The sequence below is a fragment of the Gopherus evgoodei genome, chromosome 4 (genome assembly GCF_007399415.2).
Source record: "Gopherus evgoodei ecotype Sinaloan lineage chromosome 4, rGopEvg1_v1.p, whole genome shotgun sequence".
Classification (NCBI taxonomy): domain Eukaryota; kingdom Metazoa; phylum Chordata; order Testudines; family Testudinidae; genus Gopherus; species Gopherus evgoodei.
Window position 1 is genome coordinate 116416251 of NC_044325.1, and position 15375 is coordinate 116431625.

Genomic DNA, 15375 nt, shown 5'->3' on the forward strand with positions numbered 1-15375 from the left:
AAGTGCTAGTCACCTGGGGTCTGATCACCAGAGTTAACTGCAGTGAAGGCGTACCCTAAATCTGCTGGCTTCCAGACTCTTGCTTTTACCCTCGCTCTAGATCTGCTAGGGCAATAGTGGACTTATGGCACTGCGACCAACCCATGTGCAATACTCAAAATTATTCCTTTCAGTGCTGAAGTAAAGTATTGTGCAATATCTAACCAATAGCTTGATGGCCAATAGCTTTGCTTTAAATTGCCGTTTGGGATGCTTTGGTTGCACACATGGTCTCTATTTCCTGAAACAGTCCAGGGTACAGGTGCTACAAAAACAGTACAACCTGGAGGAAGGAATTTTTTTGCATTACTGGTACCCTCTTGCTGACTGGACAGAGGTGCATCAATTGGCTCCAAAGAAGTTCTCCTGTATTCTTTGACTTGAAAGATAATAGCTCTGATGCCCTATAGGGGGCTGTGAAGTGTTAGTGAGGGGGATTGGGAAGGAAAGTCTCAGAGTTCTGAGGTGACTATGGCAAACTCCACAAGGGAAAGGAGCATGTTGATAAAAGCTGGCAATTCGTAATCTCTGATCCACTCAGCATAAACCTGCAGTAACCACTGCTCTATTTTTCCCCTTCTTCTTTACTTATGGCAACACAGTGGCGGCATGCAGTTCAACGCTTGCATGCAAAATGGCATCCGCTGTGCGGCGTGACCTGGCATATATGAGGCATGCAAGGTCACACTATGCAGAGGATGCCATTTTGTAGAATAAAATATGCTCCTTGCACATTGGAGCTAGACTAAATCAACCTTCAGGCACAGCCAGTCCAGGGGCATGCAATGTGTGTGTTGCACACTCAGCTGGATGCCACTGTAACACACACAAAGCCAGAGGGAGACAGGAAAACAACTGAGCTGGTATAAATCCAGAGTAACTTCATTGAAGTCAGGGAATTGCTTAAGCTTTACATCAGTGTGAGAGCAGAATTTGATCCATTCTCTTTTACTGGATGACTCCTGCCATTCATACGCAGTGCAGCATCCAGACAAAATGCAGGAGAGGAAGGATGGTCATGTGGTTAAGGCACTGGACTGGGTTGTGGTTCAATTCTCAGCTCAGCCATAGAGTTACTGCGTAGCCTGGGACAAGTCACTGAAGCTACCTGGGCATCTGTGGGGATAATTAGGCTTCCATTCCCCCACCTTTTGTCTTCTTAATCTTTTAAGCTCTTTGAGGCAGGGATCTCTCTTCCAATGTGTATGTACAGCACCTAGCACAACAGGGTCCTGATCACACTTGGAGTCTTTAGATGCTATTGTAATAGGAATAATTATTAATCAAGCATGGCCTGGGTATGTCCCAACAACCCCACTGATTCCAAAAGGCTGTTAATGGATGATGACAGCACAGCGGAGGCTGTAAGAAATCATAATAGCAAAAAAGATTGCTATTTACTTTAACTTGCTTTGCCTTTTCTGAACGTTGGGCTTCTACAGCATTCATGCTGGTATGCCACTGGCTCTATTTCCCCCCTGCTCCTGGATATGGGGCATATATTTTGTAGACCTCCAAAGAGTAACGAATTTCAGAAGCCAGAGAGCAGCCTGCTAGCGACAGGATCCAAAGAGATGATCGGTTCCCAGATATCATCTCTTTCCATTCCATTTGCATTTGTGCCATTGCTATAAACAGAAACTTAATGGCCAAGTGGCTGTACACGAAGGGCCACACTCAGTCTTGGTGTCCGTTACATTTGTCCCCAGTCACATGTGAGATGAATGCACCCCAAACTCTCCATCCCAAACCTCCTAATCTGGTTAATTTGGCTTCCATCACAAAGGAGGCTCCCTGTCTCTTCTCTCACATTGGATTTTGCTGTTACTAGCAGAAGGCATTGAGGAGGAGAGGGAATAATAAGGGGCCGCCACAGATGCAGAAGCGTAGAGAACTGACTATTCTGTCAACTAAGTGACACTTGTAATGCAGCCTAACCAGTAATCATATTTACCTTGCGCCTTTCATCTTGTAGCACTTTGCAAACTAGATATACAAAGAACCACTAATAGGCAGCCACCTCTAGGGCAGGGGATTGTCATGGAAATTTTAGCCACGGATACAGAGCAAATCCCTGTAAGGTTTTGAAGCCCGCTTGATGAGCAGCTTCTCTTGCTGATTGCAGAGGCCTTCCCAATGACCAGAAAATGGCCCTTGCAGAGATTCTGAGCTCAGCCGACAGGGTAGGAACCACTGAGCTCCATGCCTATTCTTAAGGAGTTTAGAAATATCTTAGGGACTTGAGGCCATGGCAGAGCAGCTGAGCTCTGTGTCTGTCCCTGCACTACTTCTAAACTCTGGAGAGACATGCACATTGCTGAGAAGTTCTGCAGGGGATAACCAGGAATCCAGTGCCATGGACTCCAGAGAGAGTCCCAGCATTCTGATCTGGCAGTGTTTCACACTCCCTTTGCACAGGTGTAAATGATATAAGGCAGTGGAAGGCCAGGTTCAAAGCGCTCATCTTGAACAACAGACTGTGATTTTAGTATTAGGGGCAGGGAGCAGGGCAACTTCTCCAGGCCATCTGAGCTACACTCACTCACTGTGGGGATGCAGTAGGCAGCAGTCCTGCCAACCCCACAAAGTCCTACGTCAGGAGTCAGGCCCCTGAATCAGGCTTAACAATCACGAGATTTTTTTTAAAAGTGTGAAGTTCAGGTTTCTTTTATTTGCCTTCTGCTTTTTGAGCATGTACTTTCCCAAGCTCTTCCCCCATATTTTTGTTTTAAGTGAAAGCTGAGATTCTCCCATGACTCCAGGAGCTGGGTCTTTAAGGAAAAACACACCAAACCTTATGAGACTTGTGATTAAAACAGTGGAAAATGGCAGCATGAGGATCGGAATGACCTCTGAGATCCTCTGTATTCTGGGGCCTGCTAGAAGCCTGCCTAGCCTGCCTAGTCAGGCAACTTTTGGAAGTAGTCTTCTGGAACGTGCAGTTTTGAGACTTTACCAGTGTATACACTTTGTGGTAACATGAGTGTTTAGCATGGCTCTTGGCATTTGTGCCAAAACAACAGGTCGGGGCACAGTCCTTCAAAGGAGGCTCACAGAGACGAAGCAAGACGACAAATGCTCTGCATAATGTTAAAACAACCATGGGCATTTTGCAGAGCTGGATTGTTAAAGATACTGATCAAATTGAATCTACTGTTAGTAACTGATTACTGGGTCAGAAAAGCAATCCAGTTACATATCACTGAATAGTGCTGCCTCACACACAACAGGTTAGTGGTTACTCCTAGGTCAGGTTTATACAACAAATTTCTGTCAGCCTAGCTCCAGGAGTGTGAAGGGTTGTGATTTGCAAGTGACATAGCTGTACCAGCAGAAGTCCCTAGTGTAGACACAGTTATATGAGCAAAACTGCACTTTTGCTGGTATAGCTTATTTGCTCAGGAGGGACAGAATAAGCACTACTGGCAAAAGCTGCATCCACACTAGGAGTACTTTGGTAGACTGATATAGCTACACCAGCAAAGCCTTCCAAGTGTAGCCGTAACACACAGGTGCAGGACACAGTATGCGTGGCTAGACTGCACACTGTGACATCAGTGCTCACCTGCGAGACAGATAAAATCTGGGATTGTTCAAACGTAATGAAAAGTAAATCCATAGTTGGCACCATTTTCAGGCAGGTCCACTTACATTTTATCAAGGTACCTTTTAAAGGAGAAAGACAGAAAAATATTCCCCACAATGCATTGCACCTTCTTAGAAGCAGCTCTGCAGCACTTTTTAAAAGCATCAACTCACATTTTTGCTTAGCGGACTGATACATCTTGACCTGGCCCTAACAATTCTGTGAGAGAAATTGTATATCTCTGCTGTGGTCATGCTGGGGATCTGTGCCTTGTGAAACTATTACTTTTAGTTGGTGATGAAGGGCCTGTTCCAAAACCCACTGGAAATCAATGGGAAGGCTTCCGTTGACTGCTGTGAGTTTTGGATGACGCCCAAAGGTATGAAAACTTTGTAACAATAATTATAGACAGCATGTCAGTAGCTGTTAGTTGGAGTTTCATAACTAAATTCCCGCTCCTCATGCTTTGTGTTTACCACCAGAGCAATTTCAAGTGCTCATATTCCTTTTTTATTAGCTGCAGATATAACCCACTCTGTGAGAGCAAATAAAAACAGGGCCAGCCTCCTGATTGTGCAAGGGCTTTGTGCAATCAATAACACTGCACCTCTGCCTCTTAACTTGTCACAGCATGTAAGGATGGAAGGCAGTATTTACAGTAGCACCCCATGCTGTGACCTGGGGACAAGAAGCCAAGTGGTGGAAAATAACTTACTAGAGAATAAGCAACCCAGTGAAAAAAAACATCCTTGGTCATGTAAGCTTAGATACAGAGATAGCCTCCTGTCTTATAAGTAGAGCTGAATGAAAAACTGCCAGTTACTTTTTTGCAAGAAAATTGAAAATATTATTTTTTCTAGATTTCCCACAAACATTTTTCAGGGATTATATGTGGGGGGAAAATGAAACAGAAATATTTTTAATTTTGAAACCAGTTTTCAGTATAATTTTTTTGGGGGGGAGTGGAAAAAAATTTCAAAAACTGAATGTTTTTATCAAAAAACAAAAATTTGAATTGAAAAAACTGTTTTTTGTTTTTAACAGCAGAATAACAGAAGGAAATTTTTGACCAAAATGAATGTTTTCCCAATACTTTTCATTCCAGTAAAAAAGCCAGTGTTTGTTTTTTAAAAGTTACAATGAGAAAAAAGTCTTGCTTGTACTATTATAAAACTTTGGAAAGAAATCCTGTCCACTCCCCTTTGAACTGTGCAGAAGAGAAACCTGGGGATCAAGGCTGGGGTTGCAAGAGTCAGAACAACTTCACAGGTCCACCATTACCTGAATATCTGTGATGTAGTCACAGTGGTCACTTGGGGACTACTGCCAGCTGATGGGCTGCTCTAGCCTGTGTCAGGGCAGTGATCAGGGCAACTCTGGGCAAAGAATTAGGGAGCTCCCCAACCTGTTGTGCTGAGCAGTTCTCAGCTGCAGCAGCGAGTCTGACCTAATATCATCCGACTGTGGCTTCAAGATGAAACAATAGGATTGATGGACTGGCTTGAAAAAGAATCAGAGCTAGAGTAATACTTTCTGGGGTTCACATCAGCTTGGATAGCTGTCCCACCAGAACTACCAGCCTTTAGAGGTCTCAGCAGATCTCAGGAGCTCTGGGGCATCTCCAGAGAGACAAGCAGCAATGGGCTGTGGAACATGGCTGAACACACACAGGTTGAAGAAAGCAGCCAGCCAGAGGCCAGGAGAGAGGGGGTTAGAACGCAGAGCTCTCTCTCCCGCTAGGGAATATTAACAGCAGGCCAGCTTCTGCCCCTGGCTACACCTGCAACTCAGTGAGATTTGGGTGTGTGTAACCGAGGGCAGAATTTGGATCATAGGGAAGTAAACAGCATTGTATTTGGCTAGAAACATTAGGCTCTCTAGGGAGGGCATACGGAGCCAGAAAACTACCCATGCCCATCCTAAAAAGGGGAGCACATTGGTGAGGGACATGAGGGAGCAGCAGGGACCTGTTTGCAATTGAGGAAGCTGGAGAAAGGTATTGGAGGGAGGGAGGGAGAGGGAGAAGGCTGGGAAGCACAGAATGCTCTTTTATGTCCTAGACTGTGTGGTGCTCTCCCTATTAATGTAAGGAGAACTTGGGTCAAACAAATACACACTTTGCTTCTACCTAGCAGCACAGAAACCAGAATCTGCTTCTGCCTGCAGCAGGAAGCTCTCTGTTCAGCATTCAGGCCTGATCTACACTGGGGGCGGGGAAGAGGAGCGAGATAAGTTGGTCTAAGTTACGCAACTTCAGCTACGAAAATAGCGTAGTTGAAGTTGACATACTTAGAGCTACTTACTGCGGTGTCTTCACTGCAGTAGGTTGACTGCTGCCACTCCCCCGGTGGAGTACCGGAGTCAACGGGAGACGGGGACCCCTGCTGGATTGCTTGCTCCGGAGGTAAGTGTGGACATACCTTTCAGGGCCCTGCATTGCTGTCTGAATTCTCCCACCATTTCCCACAACCTTACTGCACAACAGTAGCTACTCTGCTGCTTCACACAGTGAGCTCTCTGGGAAAGAAGCTATTTTCTTGTTCCCTATCTGTCCCTAGCATAGTTACTGGCCTTTGGTTAGGGCCCCTAGAGATGCTACTGTCATACCGATAATGGGGCAGCAGGGTGATGAACGTGGATTTGGGTGCATTCAGATACCTATCCAAGCCTACGGGAGCTGAACTGAGTACGCACATGGAGGTACACCCACCACGGGCAAACAGCTAGATTACTGCCCAAAGGATGCTGCCGCCTTCTTTCAAAAAGCTCCATTTTCAGATGGCGTAGGTAAAAAGGAAAGGGTGACTGAGGCTTTAAGAGGAAAGGTTGTCAGTAAGAGGAGAGCTGCACTGCAGCAGGGGAAAGCAAGGGGTAACATGAAGCTGGGATCTGTGATAGGAAAGGAAACATGAAGAGAGACACTGCAGTGGCCCAGCTGGATACGTATATGTGAACAATGTAGTCATTCAAAGCCTGTGGGGAAAGATGGAATTAGTGTGCCTCAGGCATTCCAGTGGCACAGCTCCATGAAACCAGATCAACTCCAGCACCGACTTCCACGGGGGCATAAACACACAGCAACCAGGCCCTGGGAAAGTTTAAGTGGCACAGCTTCAAAAGGCTGTCCTCTTGCTTACTATTTACACACAGTAGAGCAGTGATGGGCAACCTGTGGCCTCAGCCTAGCATCCCCAAAAGAGATTTGAGCCCCATTGTGACAGGCACTGCACAAACATAGTGAGAGACAATCCTTGCCCTGAAGCTGTTTGCAGTCTAAATAGACAAGACAGATCAAGAGTGGGAGGAAAGCACAGAGAGCTGAAGTGACTTGGCCAAGCAATGCAGGGCTCTGAATGCTGATCAGAGTGGAGAGCTGCCTGCTGCAGATTGGAGCAGACTCTTTGCTGTCAAGTGGATGCAAACAGGTTGGTAAAATGCATCCCAGGTCTCCTGGTTCCCAGACCAGTGCACTAACTGTTGGACCCCTGATCAGAGCTAGAGGTAGGAATTGCATGGCCAGCAGGTGGGAGAATGTTGCATCAATCCTGATGAGTACAGCGTTCTTGCTCCTGAGTATTGTTCTTACTGGGCTAGGCAGAAATTATCATAGTGAGACTAAAATATTCAGACCCATAAAGGTGAACATGAACAGCATTTTATTGGTTAGAGACTTTAGGCACTGGGGTGGGGTGGGGTGGGCATATATGGAGCCAGAAAACTACCCATGTCAATCATAACGAGAGGGTAGGGAACCACTGGAGACAATGTTGTTACTTTAATTGTGCCCTATGCCCAAGGGTCTCAAAGCACTTCCCAGATATTAAGAGCCAGATTTAGCCACAGCCCTGCATTGGGGGCAGTGTGGAGTGACTCTGCCCCAGGGGAAGAGTCAGAATCCCAAGTGAGAAGCGTAAACCCCATGGCTCTGCCCTCTCCCAGCCTCCCATGGGTTGACTTGTGCCCCAGGGGGCACATTCAGGGAGCAGTCCTTGTGCTCAGGCTGGCCACGCTCTGAGACAAATGTTTGCAACACCCTGGAATGTAACTTAGTCATGAGAAAATCCTGGCTTGCAATTTGCTGAAAAAAGTCATGCTAAATCAGTCAATTCCTATTAAATAATAATACTGACCAATCATGTTACATATACAAAATGAGTGGCTGCTGATAAGCTGCAATGGAATTAGTGGACAGCAATTCTTCCTTACTAGGGAAGTGACTTATTTTTTTCTGGACCTCTGACATCATTCCTTTAAAATGATTGTTTCAACAGAGAACCTCTGCTGGCAGTTTGTTCAGTCACTATAACCTGAATTGCAGCCCAGTTCTTTTAATGCTGATGACAAAAGTATGCACCAGTGTGTATACTGACTTTTTATTCATGGAAATACCACTGCTTCCCCCTAGTCAAGTTAATGAATTGTGACAGTCACCGCTATGGATGTGGAAACAGGCATACAGAAATATTAAGTGACTAACCCAAGTCCAGTGACAGAAAGGGAAACTGAATCCTGGAATCTTGACCTAGGTGCTGGAACTGGGGGTGCTGCCACACCTCTGGCTTTAAGTGGTTTCCATTATATAACAGGTTTACAGTTTGGTTCAATGGCTCTCAGCACCCCCACTATACAGATTGTACTCTGAGTCTTGATTCTCTTTTCAGTGCTCTACCCACTAGACACTGCTAAACAGAAAGTGCATGAATCCTCTCATAAGTGTACGGTCACAAAGAGACATGTTTTTCTCTCTTCCTTGTACCTATTGGAAGCAAACTTAAGCATGTACTTCACTGACACCTCCCCACCCATCACCATTCAGGGCAAATAACCAAGAAAGAAGGGGCCCGAGGAGATAAATGAGCTGGAGTGAGAAATTAGGTTAAGTCTCCAAGGCTCTTAATAGCCAGTGTACTTTTGAGTGCTGCATTCATTTTGTGGGATGGGAAGAGATTTCTTGCTAATGTGAATAGCAGTAACTTATCAAAGTCTGCTCTTTGGTGGTCTCTGGGACCCAAAACTGGGAGCCAAATTAAGGCCTTGATTCAGAAAAGCATTCCAATTCAAGACAGGGCTTAAGCATGTGGTTTACTTTTAAGCATGAGCTTAAGTTCAGGTAGCGCATGTGTTGGTTACGGTGTCGGTTACATCCTGAACTGGGATGGCCTTACGCTTGTGCGTAGGTGTTTTCCTGAATCATGGCCTAAATCCACTAAACACAAATGTTGGTTGAGCTCCGTTTATTGCATCAATGCTCTTTGTCTTACATTACAGATGTTAACTACACATATTAAACCAGTGTGAAAGATGTGGAATTTTTGGGGGTCGGCGGGGGGGGGGGAAGAGGAAATATTTCATGAGCGCAGTTGCAGTGTATCCATTTATATTCATGTGAATGTCACATGTAGTTCAGCTAAAATAATTAACAAGCCCATGGTTCTATACAGCAGATAACCAGTCACTAATGCTGAATAATCACCCCTGTTGTCCAGTATGCTAACTAATCAATAACTAATGGCTATTTTCTACCCAGCTTTATGAAAAAGATAGTTTCAAGGCAATTTTTAGAGCTTTGTGCTTTTGGAGCCAGAACTTTGGCTGGTGTGAACACACGTAACACCACCAATGTCAATGGATCTGTGCCAATTTATACCAGCTAAGGATCAACTGGGCCCTTTATTTTCACTTATGCTGCTGTTTATCAGCCCCTGTTAGATGTTAGAAAATGACATTTCTTTTATGGCCTGTTTGTTCAGTTCCACCAGTTAGTTGAACACTGATTCTCGTCCCCACCCCATGTTTATAACAGAGCTGGAATTGACGTCATTATTTTCGAGTGTCTGATAGCATGTTAGGTTCCTCAAGAGAACAGATAAAGAGACAGTCCCCGCCCAGAGGAGAGTACAAGATAAATTCACAGAAGACACAAAGAGTATGTCTACTCTACAGTCCAAAGTGAGGCTGCAGCAGGGTAGACATACCAGCGCTCGCATGGATAAAACCAGAAGCGTGGATGCAGCAGCGTGGGCTGTTCAAGCACACCAGGGACCATGGATATGTATTCACGTTGCTAGACTGTGCTGAAGTGGGCACACCTACCTGTGCTGCAGTCACACCGCAGATTGCAGTGTAGGCACACTCAAAATGAGGGGCAAAAGCAGTCAAAATTGGGGTAGGTGGAGGACAAAGATGATGACTCTAGGACTGTGCAGTTATTCAGTAGAACCCTGATCCTGAAAACTGGTCCATGCAAATAGACTCCTGGGCTCCACATGGGCACAGGGCTCTGCATGTGCGCAGCCAATTGCAAAATCACAACCTTGATGATCCCATTAAACGTTTTGTTCTGGTCTTGAGAACCAACAACTGCCACTTATCTAGCACTTTGCTGCGCTCTGCTCTGTCTAGGGAGAGGCATGTCAGCTTGGGAAAAATACAAATTGAGCTGATCCTTAGTTCATGCACACTCAACTCAACCAAACCTTCTTTCCAATTCAGATCACTCACTTCCCTCTGCAGAGCTCCCAGCCCATGCAACTATCTGCTAGGCTCAGATATTGAACTCAAGTCTCCCAAAGGTCTCTGGCTGTTGGATAACTGAAATCAGCTTTGCTCTGGATACAGTGGCTGTGTAGCTGTGGAAACCAGTCTTGTGATCAGTCGGGTTGTAATTTAATCTTTGACCTGTAGTACATTCCACTCAGCCAATGAGGACATGAGGTCTCTTATGTGCCAGGGATCCTACAGTGGCACTTCTCCATGGAAACTGTGCTGCCAATGGATCACTATAGATTGGGTGCAGTCTGCCTCTGTTCAGAGTCTCCTGGCTACAGCACATCAACCTGTGCCTTAAGCCAGTGGTTCTCAACCAAGGGTCTGGGGCCCCCTGGAGGCCCACAAGCAGGTTTCAGGGGGGCCACCAAGCAGGGCCAGCGTTGGATTTGCTGGGGCCCAGGGCAGAAAGCCGGAGCCCCACTGCAAGGGGCTGAAGCCCGGGGTCCATGAACCCTGCCACTTGGGGCTGAAGCTGAAGCCTGAGCAACTTCGCTTCAAGGGGGCCCCTGTGCTGTGGGGCCCCGGGCAGTTGCCCTGCATGCTACCTCCTAATGCCAGCTCTGGGTTTTACTTGCAGAAAACCAGTTGTTGTGGCACAGGTGGGCCGTGGAGCTTTATAGCATGTTGGTGGGGCCTTGGAAAGAAAAAGGTTGAGAACCCCTGCCTGAAACAAAGCACCTCCAGGCAGATGGTGTCATTTGCCTAAGCCAGGCAGGTGGGAATGACTGGGCCTGTCTTGCCCAGTGTTCTGTTACAGCCTAGAAACCTTTCTTCAGTTACAAACTGCTTTTGGTATCGAGTGATCACAGCTGCCAGGTTGTCACTCCTCAAGTTAACTGTTTCATCAGCTGGTTAATCTGCAGCAGGCAAAGTGCTCAGCACTCTCAAAGCTTGGACTCCATGATAAGACAGCACAGAAACTTCTTGCTATGAGCACAGTTACAGGCTGTGAAATACCCCTTCCATTTTATAGGCATTAGTTAGTTCTTCCCTAGGCACAAATAGATCAGTATAGTCTACAGACAATCGGGAATGGGTGACTGATGTGAGTCATGCTGCTTAATGTACTACTGGAAGGTGCTTAGATGATCACAGTATAAGTACTTATATAGACTAGACTATTATCTTACAGCCTGATTCAAAGCCCACTGAAGTCAATAGAGAGACCCCCTCCCTTAGTTTGTTATCTTAGGATCTTAGGATCAGTCCCTTTTTCCCCTGGGTTCAGTGCATGACCCTTGAATGGGTACAGTATTATTTATTAAGCCTTGAAAACAATTTAGATCAGTAGGAGGCTGCTGGCTAATGCAACCACAAAGTCAGCAATAAGCCTGTTGTGTAAACTACTCATTATTTTAAAGTACTTCCTTCCCAGCCTTTCTCTAGGGATTGTCAGGAATACAATGGATTTCCCTCAATGTCCTTTCATCTAGGTTCAGAACAGAAGCCAGTAAGCAGAGAAGCAGCTTTATTTATTCATGGTGGACATTAACATTTAGTCAGCTGGCTGCCCTGTGCGGTGAATAAGGCAGCAACATGATAGCTACCTGTCCTCCTACCTGCTGTCTGGGTAGCCAAGGTGCGTTCTAAAAATGTGGCCAGAGACCCTTCCAGAACTTGGGGCTGAGCAAAGGAGAGACTGTGTTTTACTCTTTAAGAGTGATGACTCTGTGGTACCCATGATGACCTGGAGATAAGCTCACCAACAGCTGGGAGCAACCCATCCACCCTCTGTTCGTGCAAACTGGGTGAGGGATCATTCATCTGATCATGGCATGGCTATGCTAGTTGACTCTGAAGGAAATGCTGACCATAAACTGTTCACACACAAGGCACATATACAGGGCCAGGTTTGCTGATATACTCTGGATGCCTGGTGATGCAAAGCAGCCGGATTGTACCAGTGATTCTGCCCGTGGTATTCTCTTTTCCTATCCTTTCTAGGGTGACCAGACAGCAAGTGTGAAAAATCGGGACGGGGGCGGGGGGAAATAAGAGACTATATAAGAAATAGACCCCCAAAACGTGACTATCCCTATAAAATCAGGACATCTGGTCACCCTAATCCTTCCTGTTAAGTGTAAACTTATGTCTAGGAATTCATACTAGGCAGACAGGATGAGTAGGTGGCCAACTTTACATTGTAGGAGAAAACGTAACTTTCAGAATTTCCTGACTTTTGAGTGTTTGATTTTACAACAGAAGCTGAGAATAGGCGACTGGAATGGATCACTTGATGACTACCTGTTCTGTTCATTCCCTCTGAAGCACCTGGCACTGTCCATTGTCGGTAGACAGGATACTGGGCTAGATGGACCTTTGTTCTGACCCAGTATGGCCACACTTATGTTCTTACAGTCTAACATTTAATGTTGCATTAACCTCGGGATTTTGTTTGGGGTTTTTTTGCATTATTATTATTAATTATTGTTATTTTGTCAGTGAATAGGGTCTGAGTATGGATGTGTGGGAGAAATTCCTCTTAGTGCTATTAGAATCAGCCTATTTAAATCCCCATCAGATTGAAGGTAACTAAATGCAAAAAGAAAGAGGGTTAATGCAACACTTGCCTCCTTTGTACAGTGTTTTGAGATTTACTATTAAAAAGTGAATTACAAAGAAGGTGATTGTCATCATCCCCATTTCACGGGCAGGGAAACTGAGGCACAGAGCAGTAATGTGATTTGCCCAAGATGATCTAGCAGGCTGCTGGCCAAGCTACAAATAGCATCTAGGTCTCCCAAGTCTGAGTTCAGTACTCTATTTACTTGGGTACAGTGCCTCTGACATCCTAAATGACATTTATAAAGTGTTGCCTATACAGGTCAAAGCGGGAGAGACAGGTAGGTGTCCAGCTACTGAGGGTTTTTTGGCAGAAAAGTAAGCACACAGAAGGCTTACCTCATTCATATACAAGCAGTGTAGTCTAGCAGGAGGCTGGGAGGGCAGAGCCCTGGATCCTATTCCCAGCTCTGCCACAGACCTGCTGTGGGATGCCAGTACTTGTCATTTAACCTCTCAGTGTCAGTGAATTTGTAACAAGAATTGCTTTTAGGGTGACCAGACAGCAAGTGTGAAAAATCGGGACAGATGGTGGGGGGTAATAGGAGCCTATATAAGAAAAAGCCTCAAATATTGGGACTGTCTCTATAAAATCGGGACATCTGGTCACCCTAATTGCTTTTGGGGCAGCTTCACAAAAAAGTAAGGCACTTTTCACCGAAGTTGTGATTGATGTTTGTTTTTGAGAACAAATTTGTTTTACAGAGAGTATGGATGCTTTGGGAGTGTTTGCCAAACCATTGGCTACTTATTTTCCACCTCCAGTTGTGGGCAGTAAAGCTATTTTAGAGCTGCCAGTGTCCCTATGGAAGGGCATAGAGCCAGTATTTTAACATCCGCATGTTGATTACCTAATAACAAGTCTCAGTTCTGTGATGCATTCACATGGTTGGTGGCAGGGCCGGTGCAACCATTTGGTGCTAGGATTTGCAGGGTCGGGGGGTGCCATTTTCTCCAGCAGCAACTGCAGCGGCCAGATCTTTGGCCGCCCCAGTCGCCGCCAGCATTTAGGCGGAGGGAGTTGGGGCAGGGGAGCGCGGAGAGGGCCACCTGCAGCAAGTAAGGTGGTAGAGGGCAGCACACAGGGGAACTCCCCACCCCAGCTCACCCCTGCCCCGCCTCCTCCCCGAGCATGATGTGGCTGCTTCACTTTTCCCGCCTCCCAGGCTTGCGGCACCAATCAGCTTAGGTGCCACAAGCCTGGGAGGCGGGAGAAGTGAAGCAGCGACGGCGTGCTTGGGGTGCTTGTGCTCTTGCGCGGAGCAGGGGTGAGCTGGGGCGGGGGGGTGCCTCAGGGCGGGGGGTGGGCTGTGGGGAGCTGCCGCAAGGGGGGCGCCTCAGGGCAGAGAGGGGAAGCTGCCGCAGGGGGGTGCCTCAGGGCGGGGACGCTGGGGGAAGGGGAGGGCGCAAAGTGGAAGTTTTGCCTAGGGCGCGAAACATCCTTGCATCGGCCCTGGTTGGTGGATATCTGCCTTAAGGAAAGTGGCCTTAGTACATGAAATGTTTAAAATACGTTATGTTCAAGTTATGTTCAACTTTCAGTTTAATTTTTATTTTGACCAGTATTCAGAAGAGGCTAAAATAAGATCAAGGTATTTACTGTAGAAGGCTTTTAGACTGAAATCTTTGCACCACCAAAAACTACCCTCCCCTAGCCAAGCTCTGGGTACCTTCAACATATAGTTAAAAACACAATAACATAGGAGTTACAAAACATAACAGAGGGGCACTATGGCCCCCTTACACTGTGTAAAGGGGCCTTAGTACAAATGAGAATAAGGTCCAACTAGTCCAATGCATCAGCACTTCTTTTCCCCACTCAAGCACATGTTATTTAATCACTAGACAAGTGACCAATAGAATAACCCCTGCATTTTCTCCCCAGACAGAAATTAGGCCACAAATAGTCAGTGAGTGGTGCAAATAGCACTGAATTTATCTCCTCCCTTTACTTCTGTGTATTGGTCCCTTGCAGCTAATCTAAATTATTTATGATTACTTTGTTCAACACTTTATCCGCTAAGCTAAGTACTCAGCCCTTCAGCCAAGGAGGTCACTCACGGTGACACTGTCCCAGGTTGAGGTCATTTTACAGTGACAAATCTCCAGGCAACCAGTCTGCAACAGAGGTCACTCTAGAGCGACAAATATCCCAGGCACCCCACCTGTGACCACGATCACCTTACAGTGAAAATATCTCAGGCAACCAGTAGGCAAAGGCAAGTTTCTAATCAAGTCTGAGCAACTCATTGAATTGCTGGAATGCTTTGATAGTCTACAAAAACCCAGAACAGAAGAATTGCCAGAATTCCACAAGGTTGTTTAGTAATTTTGCAGCTGGAAAGCAAAATCAGAAAAGCCATGTTCTGTTCTATTCTGGCTTTTATATCTGCACCCATCACACTGCACTCACAAAACTAATGTTGCGTACCTGTGGCTGGATCGGGCTAATGAAGTCAGTGAGAATTCTACACACGGAAGGCTTTCCAAACCACAACTAGAGTACCCCAAACTAAAGAGCTTTTATCCTCCTAGCTGAACTGTGTGGAGAAGATTTCTCTTCTCACCTCCCCTTGCTTGTTCAGGCAATCACTACATAGTGTGGACCAGATCCTCAGCTAGTGTAAATCAGCTGAGAT

At 46.0% G+C, this 15375-nt stretch overlaps 1 protein-coding gene and 1 long non-coding RNA gene across 3 annotated transcripts in view; one reads left to right on the forward strand and one right to left on the reverse strand.

Annotated features, from left to right (window-relative positions):
• EPS8L2 (EPS8 like 2) overlaps window positions 1-15375 on the reverse strand; it is a 116660-nt gene that overhangs the window by 59787 nt on the left and 41498 nt on the right. The window lies entirely within an intron of this gene.
• Window positions 5944-15375, forward strand: part of LOC115650549 — a 78526-nt gene continuing 69094 nt past the window's right edge. Inside the window, exon 1 of the long non-coding RNA XR_004000124.1 lies at window positions 5944-6029. This is a non-coding gene — a long non-coding RNA (uncharacterized LOC115650549). The remainder of the gene's footprint in view (window positions 6030-15375) is intronic.